The following is an 8790-nucleotide window of genomic DNA, read 5'->3' as shown; positions in this document are numbered from 1 at the left end:
TTCAGAAATGATCTCAGAAACTCAGAAGTCTGTTCAGATAACAGAGACTCTCACTTATGTGTAGATATTCAAGTCTACTCAGTTCATAACATCTACATCATTGTTGTTATTTCTTAGCACAGGTGTATAAGTGTCTGAGATATAATATCTTCTATCACTGTTCTGTATACTCTTGAGCTTGATAAGATGATTATTCAATGTCTGAAGTTGTATGTAGAAATCTTCATAAGTCTGGTCTTTGTCTATGCTTACAAGAGTCTATAAGAGTTTGAAAGTTAATGTCTTCTTAAGTATACTAATCTTTATTCAATTCTCTCAAGATTGATCACCTGCTTCTAGAATCTTGATGTCAAAGTTAGAGATGAATATTGTGAGAGAAGTATTTCTCTGTCAGACACTCTGTAATTAAACTAATGTGTAAGAGGCCTACGCCGAATATATCAGTATGATATTGATAGGTCTTATATAACAAAGAGAAAAATGTTAGAGAAGGAAAAGAAAGAGAAAGTGTGAGAATCAGTGATTGAAGTGAATATTTATACATATATATGATGGTGTATGCAGTGAAGCTTCGGGGCGGAAGAATCTATACATGTTCATAGTGACTGAGGATCAGTGATTGAGAATGGCTGAGAATCAGAGTGTATGTGTTACGGCCGAGAATCAGTGATTGAGAATGACTGAGAATTGAAGTGGATATGTTTGAGAATGAAGTGATTGGAATCTGTGAAGTGTAACAGAATAGTCTATATAATTGATCAGGCGCAGCCTGCTACATTAGTTCCCTTCTTTCAGAAGCAGTTCTCATCAGTCAAGAACTGCTGTTTCAGATAACATAAAACTCAGAGTTCAGGTCAGTTAATCATAGCTGATCTATTTCATAAGATATTATCAGTCATGACTGTGAAGTCTCTTATTGAGAATATTTTCAATCTCTCACTCAAGCTCATTATCTTCTTCTATGATGTCTGGTAGCTGTCAGTCAGAAGTCAGTTAAGAAGAGAACAGATCAGTGACAGTGTGATAAAGTGAGCTTGTATGAAAGATATTATGAATCTCTGATAATGTATTAAGACAGTAGTTATGACTATCAAGAACTTCTATCACTTTATACTTAGTATAATAGTAATTCAGTATATAAGATGAATGTGTGATCTGTATATTCTTAAGATTCAATCACATCAAGTCTTCTATCTTATATTGTGTAGTGAGATCTCAGTGAACATTGATTTGATTCTCTTAATCTTGTTTTGCAGTGATTATGAAGATCTCTACTCAGTCACAGATATCTCAGAGCTTTATTACTATATTATCAGTGATCTGAATCAGACTGCAGAGGTTCAGTGTGAACTGTGTAGTTTCTAGAAGATTCAACACTTTCATGTGATAACTGTTTGTAAGAAAGAACAGGCTTACATCTATTAAAATAGTATCTTATTCATTGATAGTTATCTCTGTGTGTAGAAGCAGATCATGTCAATCATCTTATAAGTGATTGTAGAACTTATAGAGATAATTCTTTACAGTCTGAATTATCTATTCTAATACATCATCAATCTCAGAGTGATAGACAGTTGACAGATAGTGTATAATCTTGAGAACTTGACAGATTCTTGTTCAGAGAGCACTCACAAATTGACAGTCTCAATCTAATACTATGAATCTCAGTAATTTCTGTATTCAATAGAACAGACTCTGTAGAAAAGCTTCAGTGACTTGTTCAGCATTCATCTTATTATAAGATTTCAATATTACACTCTTGCTCAATCAGTTCACAATGATCAGAATGTTTCTACAACTCTTACTCTCAGAGAGATTAATAGTGAAGTTAATTACTATATCTTATCAGATTCTATCAGAGATATTGAGTGATTTCAGTAGATCTTTTCTACAGTTCTTTTATAAAATGATGAAAGAATAACAGTTACAGTTTTAAACAAAACATCTGATGCTGTTTAATATCTCAGATCAGTAGAACTCTTGAGAGATTATTCAGTATAATTGTTCATGACCTGAGTAATTAGTTATATATAAATCATACATCTCTTGCATTATCTGAGTGTGTAAGAATTCAGAGTAGAAGACTCAATATCATTCACAAAACTGCAGAGTGTTATTGTTATCAATTGAGCATTCTGAGATGTCAGTTCTTATACATAGTTCTGAGAAGAATCAGAGTGCTTCTTGACATACTGCTTCAGTGAGCACTTGAAGAAGTTCATCAGTTTGAGCTGTTACATATTATAATTCATTCAGTGTAGATTCAGAAGAAGTTCAGATATCAATATCAGTGTCAGTATCAGTGTCAATGACAGTTCTAATCAGAGAAGCATGTATAGTGTTATGAGTTGTTCTATCTTAGTTAACTAATATCTTCAGTTTTAAGAGTCAGTGTTCTCAATTCCTTCAGTGTATATCTGTCACATTAGATGACATATCTTGTTCTCATCATAAGAGAGTATCTGTCATTGAGTTCTGACTGTCAGGGCAGTAGTGTATCATAAAATGAAAGCAGCTTAGAAACTCAGATTATCATATCTGTTATTCAGTGAGTTTACAGATTATTGTACAGTATTTGAGATTCTTATAATCTATGATTATCTCAAATTCAGAGACACTTCAGAGTTCAGAGTCTCATTCTTCTAGAAAGTGTATAATCATGAGAAGTTTCTTATCATAGATCTTGTAATTGCATTCAGCAGAACTCAGTTTCTTAGACATGAAGACACATGATTATAAGACATCTTCATCATCATATTGCAATACCGCTTCTTCTATAATATAGTCAGAGAAATCAGCTTCAATAACTATCTCATAATCAGAATTGAATATTATCAGCAGAGAAGTATTAATGAACATCTTCTTTATTCATATAAATACAGCTTCAGTATCTGCTGATCATTGAAATACTGAGTCTTTCTTAGTGAGTTCTGTAAGTAATCTCACAATATCTGAGAAGATTCATATAAATTGCTGATAGAAATTAGCAAATTCAATGAAGCTTCATACATCTTTCACAGTATATGAAGCTTCTCATTCAAGAATGATAGAGATCTTCTCAGAATGCATTTGAATTTTCTTACCAGCTTCTATAATGAAATCTAAGTATTTAGTACTCTTAACTTTGAAATCACACTTGTCAATATCAATTGATAGTTCTGCTTCTCATAGTCATTGTAATTAGACTGACCGTGTGACCGTGTCTGGGACCAGGACCAGATTTTTTGATAGTCCCATTACCAATTCGACTGATCCCATTACACGGTTTTAACATTAGATAGTAGTCCCATACTGTCTCAGTGGGACTTACTGTCTACTCTTGTCACATTTTCCAAATGGGATCATGATTTTCACTTCTCAATTTAAATTATTTTTATTGCTTTAAATGACTTTAAATCTCATTTGAGTGTTACCAAAAAGTGTTACTTTTTAAAAAATTAAAAATAGTCTAAAAAAAACCTTAAAATGTCTAAAAATAGTAACTTTATGCCAAGAAGGGGACTAAATGAGACCAAATGGGACCACTTTCTCATTTTTTTCAAGTCATGGTTTCATTTTAAGATCTGATATATAGTCACTTTACATGTTTTTTTGATAGCCAGTCCCAGCGGGATTCACGCCAAGAAATGTATGAGACCAGACCAAATGGGACTAAATGTGAAATTCATGGTTCCAGCGGCCAGTCTAATTGTAATACTCTTTATACATACTCTTGATACTCTTTTCTGAATTCATTAATAAAGAGAAGAATGTTATCTAGATAAGCAGATATAAACTCATTAAGAAAATCTCAGAGTACTCATTTAATATACTTCTGAAATCTACTGAAGAGATTAATCAGTTCAAAGAGTGTGACTACTCATTTAAAGACATTATAACATATGCAGAATGCTGTAAGTCATTCATCTTCTTCAGTAATACAAATCTTATAAAACATAGTGATAATATCTCACTTTGTAAATCATTGAGCTCATCTGATATATGCTAGGATTTCATTGATGAGAGATAAGAAATAATGATCTTTCTTTATCAATCTGTTCAGATCTCAGTAGTTCACACAGAATCAGAGTTCTTCATCTGACTTCTTTACAAAGAGAATAGAAGCTGCAGTGAAAGAGTTGCTAACATATATAAATTTCTTATTCAACAGATCATTGAGTTTCTTCTGAAGAAGAAGAAGTTCATCTCAAGAAATATTATAAAGAGAATCTTACAGTGACTTGAAGTTCTTATCATTCTTCTTTTCTAACTTGATACTGTGATTCACTTCTGAGTCTTGTAAAGAGAGTATATTCATAATATTATCTTATTGAAAGACATCTAGATATTCATGATATTATTGAGAGAGTCTTGTGTGAGAATCTGTTATTATAGTATAGAATAACTTTTCTAGAGCTTTCTTAATATTGATCAGACTGATAAAATAGATTAATACATGATTCTGCTATCAGTGACTTTGTCAGTAACTCTGTCAGTGATTTTGATAATGACTTCTTTTCCAGAGTATTTTATAAGTGTTGGCAGAGATCTGTGTAAGATTCATAGTCTTGTGAATATCATTCTTATGAATTCTATCTTTATTCAGGAATATTAAGCTTCTGTTTTAAGTATTCAACAAGATGCCTTGCTCAGATAGTCAGACAAGTTCTAGTATGAGATCATAGTCAAGATTCTCATCTTCATATGCATAGGCATCTTTATGTTGATATTCTTCAACATCTATATTTAGTTTCATCATATAACAAGTGTGAATGTCTTTTGAATCATCAAATTCTGCAAGAAGTCAGAGTCTTGATAAGAGAATACACTGAAGATGATAATGTCTTACAATTAAAGATTTAATCATTGTGTAATAACATAGACTGCTGTCTATCATGACTTTCATATTATACATGTTATCAATTACAGTAGATACAAGAATTACATTCATTGTTATTTTCTCTTCAAATTATTGTTATCTGATCTCTTCAAGCTTCTGTTTATGAATTTGAACAGAAGCTAATCTTTTCCCTGTTTCATCAGAACATTCTTATAGTTATCTTCTGAATCTTTCTTCACTGCAATGTGATTGATGCGGACAGGCACTGATTCATTCTTTAAATAAGAAGACACTGATCTTTCTCTTGAGTGAGAAGATGCTGATTCTTCTCTTCAGTGTGAAGACACATAGATTAATCAGCAGTTGAAAGCAATGTGTTCTAATCAGTTACAGTTGATGCATATCTCTTGTTGATATTGATTAGCAACTTCTTCAGAAGTGATCTCAGAAACTCAGAAGCCTGTTCAGACAGTGAAGACTGTTGCTTTAGGTGTAGACATTTGAGTCTACTCAATTCATAGCATCTGCATCATTGTTGTTCTTCAGCATGAGTGTATGAGTGACTGTGTAATGTCATCTGCCACTGTTCTGTATACTCTTGAGCTTGGTAAGACAGTTATTCAATGTCCGGAGCTGTGTGCAGAAGCCTTCATAAGTCTGGTCTTCATCTACACTTACAAGAGCCTGTCAGAGTTCAACAGTTAATGTCTTCTTGAGTGTGCTAATCTTCATTCAATTCTCTCAAAATTGATCACCTGCTTCTAGAATCTTGGTGTCAAAGTCAGAGATAAATATTGTAAGAGAAGTGTTTCTCTGTCAGACACTCTGTAATCAATCTAACACTTTCTGTTACATGGCAGTGTCTTGGAACAGAATATTGAGATGTTTGATAATATTATCAGATGTTTGCAATGCTGGTTTACATGTCTTCATTTATGAATAAAACTTCTGTTTTATGTGATTCTTCAATTATTCATTGATATATCAATCTTGATTAATTAGTGAATCAATGATATCTTCATTCACACTCAGTTTTACAAGCATTTTCATTCTTCATGATGAGTAGAGAGTGAGATTGAAAGTATTAAAATATGTGAGAGTATCTAAGCATTCTTTTAGTGATTTTATATTCAATTCTGTAGATGTTGAAATTGTCTGAGTTTCTTGTTATAATAATCATTGAATCTCTTTATATTGATGTTATTGAGTTACATGCATATCAGCTATTTATTCCTGTTGTAATTTCAACATTGCTCAGAGTCACTGTGATATTACTTCTATGCTTATGTTTGAGAGTTCTCTTATATTATTATTAGACATGTTATTCATTAAGTGTATAATATCTGTGAAATCTTGAAGAAGTGTAATTATATGAATATCTTATATATCTGAGTGTCAGAACTCTCAGGTCTTTTACTGATATTCTCTTTATAAGATCTTATTACAGGGTCAGAGTAACTGATGAGCAAGCTTCTATCTGAGAACTCAGTATTCACTTAACTATTTGACTGTTTCTTTATTTCTTACACATTGATACATGTTTGAATATCTCAGTGAGTGATCATTTCTAATGAGAAGATGATACATGAATAATCATTTCTAATAAGAAAACAATGAATGTTTTTCTAGTGTAAGAAGCCTACACTGAATAGATCAGTATGATATTGATAGGTCTTATATAACAAAGAGAAAAACATTAGAGAAGGAAAAGAAAGAGAAAGTGTGAGAATCAGCAATCAAAGTGAATATTTATATGCATATGTAGTGGCATATGCAGTGGAGCTTCGGGGTGGAAGAATCTATACGCGTTCATGATGGCTGAGGATCAGTGATTCAGAATGGCTGAGAATCGGAGTGTACGCGTTGCGGCTGAGGATTGGTGATTGAGAATGACTGAGAATTGAAGTGTACGCATTTGAGAATGAAGTGATTGAAATCTGTGAAGTGTAACGGAATAGTCTATATGATTAATCAGGCGCAGCCCGCCACATAATGCTTTCTGTTGCATGACAGTGTCTTAGAACAGAATATCAAGATATTTGATAATATTATCAGATATTCACAATGCTGGTTCATATGCTTTCATTCATGAATAAAACTTCTGTTTCATGTAATTCTTCAATTGTTCTTTGATATATCAATCTTGATTGAGTAGTAAACTTATAGCATCTTCATCTACACTTAGTTTCATAAGCATTTCCAGCCTTCATAATGAGTAGAGAGTGAGATTGAAAGTATTAAAATATATAAGAGTATCTAAGCATTTCTTCAGCACTTGCATTGTGTTTATATTCAATTCTGTTAATGTTGAAATTAGACTGACCGCGTGACTGTGTCTGAGACCAGGACCAGATTTTTTAATATTCTCATTACCAATTTGACTGATCTCATTACACAGTTTTAACATTAAATAGTACTCTCATACTGTTTCAGTGAGACTTACTGTCTTCTCTTATCACATTTTTCAAATGAGACCATGATTTCCACTTCTCAATTTAAATTATTTTTATTGCTTTAAATGACTTTAAATCTCATTTTAGTGTTATCAAAAAGTGTTACTTTTTAAAAAATTAAAAATAGTTCAAAAAAAACCTTAAAATGTCTAAAAATAGTAACTTTATGTCAAGAATGAAACTAAATGAGACTAAATAAGATCACTTTCTCACTTTTTTCAAGTCATGATTTCATTTTAAGATCTGATATATAGTCACTTTGCATGTTTTTTTAATGACTAGTCTTAGCAGAATATATGCCAAGAAATGTATGAGATCAGATCAAATGAAATTAAATGTGAAATTCATAATCTTAGCAGTCAGTCTAGTTGAAATTACAGGAGATTCTTACTGAGTTAATCATTGAATTTTCTTATCTTAGTGTTATTGATTTATATACATATCAGCTATTTATTATTATTGTAATTTCAATATTACTCAGAGTCACTGTAAGATTACATTTATATTTAGCCCCGGTGGCTGAATGGTTAATGCGGCCACCCGGTAGCACCTTGGCGTGGGAAACCAAGGCGCGTGGGTTCGAAACCCGCAGGGGATACATTAAATCCGGAACTCAAGCATCTCAGGTTTTTAATAAATACAGAGGTGTACAAATCGCTCTAATGAATTGCTCTATGTTCCTGAGCTGGGAAGTTATTATCGCATGTATCTAATTGTCACTCCTTTGTATTTTCCTATGTTCTTGTTATCTTGGCATGGTCTCAACACCTGTATTTCCTTCTGTATAATCAACACTTGACCTGTATTTAACATCACGCAAGGACTCATCATAAGCTCCGCTTGCATATGAGTATAATGAAAGAATACTAATAATAATAATAACATTTATACTTATATTTAAAAGTTCTCTCATGTTATCATTAAACATGATTATATTGTTTATTAAATATATAATATCTGTGAAATCTGAAGAAGTGTAATTATATAAATATCTTATACATTTAAACTGTCAGATCTCTCAGATCTTTCACTGACATTCTCTTTATAAGATTTTATTCTCTTTGTAAAATCTTATTACAGAGTCAGAGTGACTGATGAGTAAGCTTTTATCTAAGAACTCAGTATCTACTTAACTAATTGATTATTTTTCTATTTCTTACATATTGTTATGTGTTTAGATATCTTCTCAATAAGTAATTATTTCTAGTAAGAAGATAATGAATGTTTTTCAAGTGTAAGAGATCTATACTGAATAGATTGATATAATCAGTATGACTCAGTTAATAAGACTAGTAATCAAGACTGTATACATTAGAGATGTATGAGTTCGAATCTTATCACTGACATCTGTCACTTCTTATTCATGAAAGCTCTTATGTAATAGAGGCTGAGCCTGATTAGTAAGAATTGATATGAGATAGAACTTCTTACTGTAAGTCAAGTCACTAGTTAAGTGAGATTCTCTGAATATCTACTAGAGCTGATATAAGATATCAATATCTCACTATTCTACTATGC

At 31.9% G+C, this 8790-nt stretch overlaps 1 pseudogene across 1 annotated transcript; it reads left to right on the top strand.

Moving 5' to 3' along the window:
• Positions 1-7781: 7781 nt before the first annotated feature.
• Positions 7782-7870, top strand: BDBG_16341 (annotated as a pseudogene). The gene has a single exon. The product of its transcript is annotated as a tRNA-OTHER (tRNA).
• Positions 7871-8790: the final 920 nt, after the last annotated feature.

Source organism: Blastomyces gilchristii (genome assembly GCF_000003855.2).
Source record: "Blastomyces gilchristii SLH14081 genomic scaffold supercont1.2, whole genome shotgun sequence".
NCBI classification, from domain to species: Eukaryota; Fungi; Ascomycota; class Eurotiomycetes; order Onygenales; family Ajellomycetaceae; genus Blastomyces; species Blastomyces gilchristii.
Note: the sequence above shows the minus strand (reverse complement) of the source record. Positions and strands in the feature narration are given on the sequence as shown.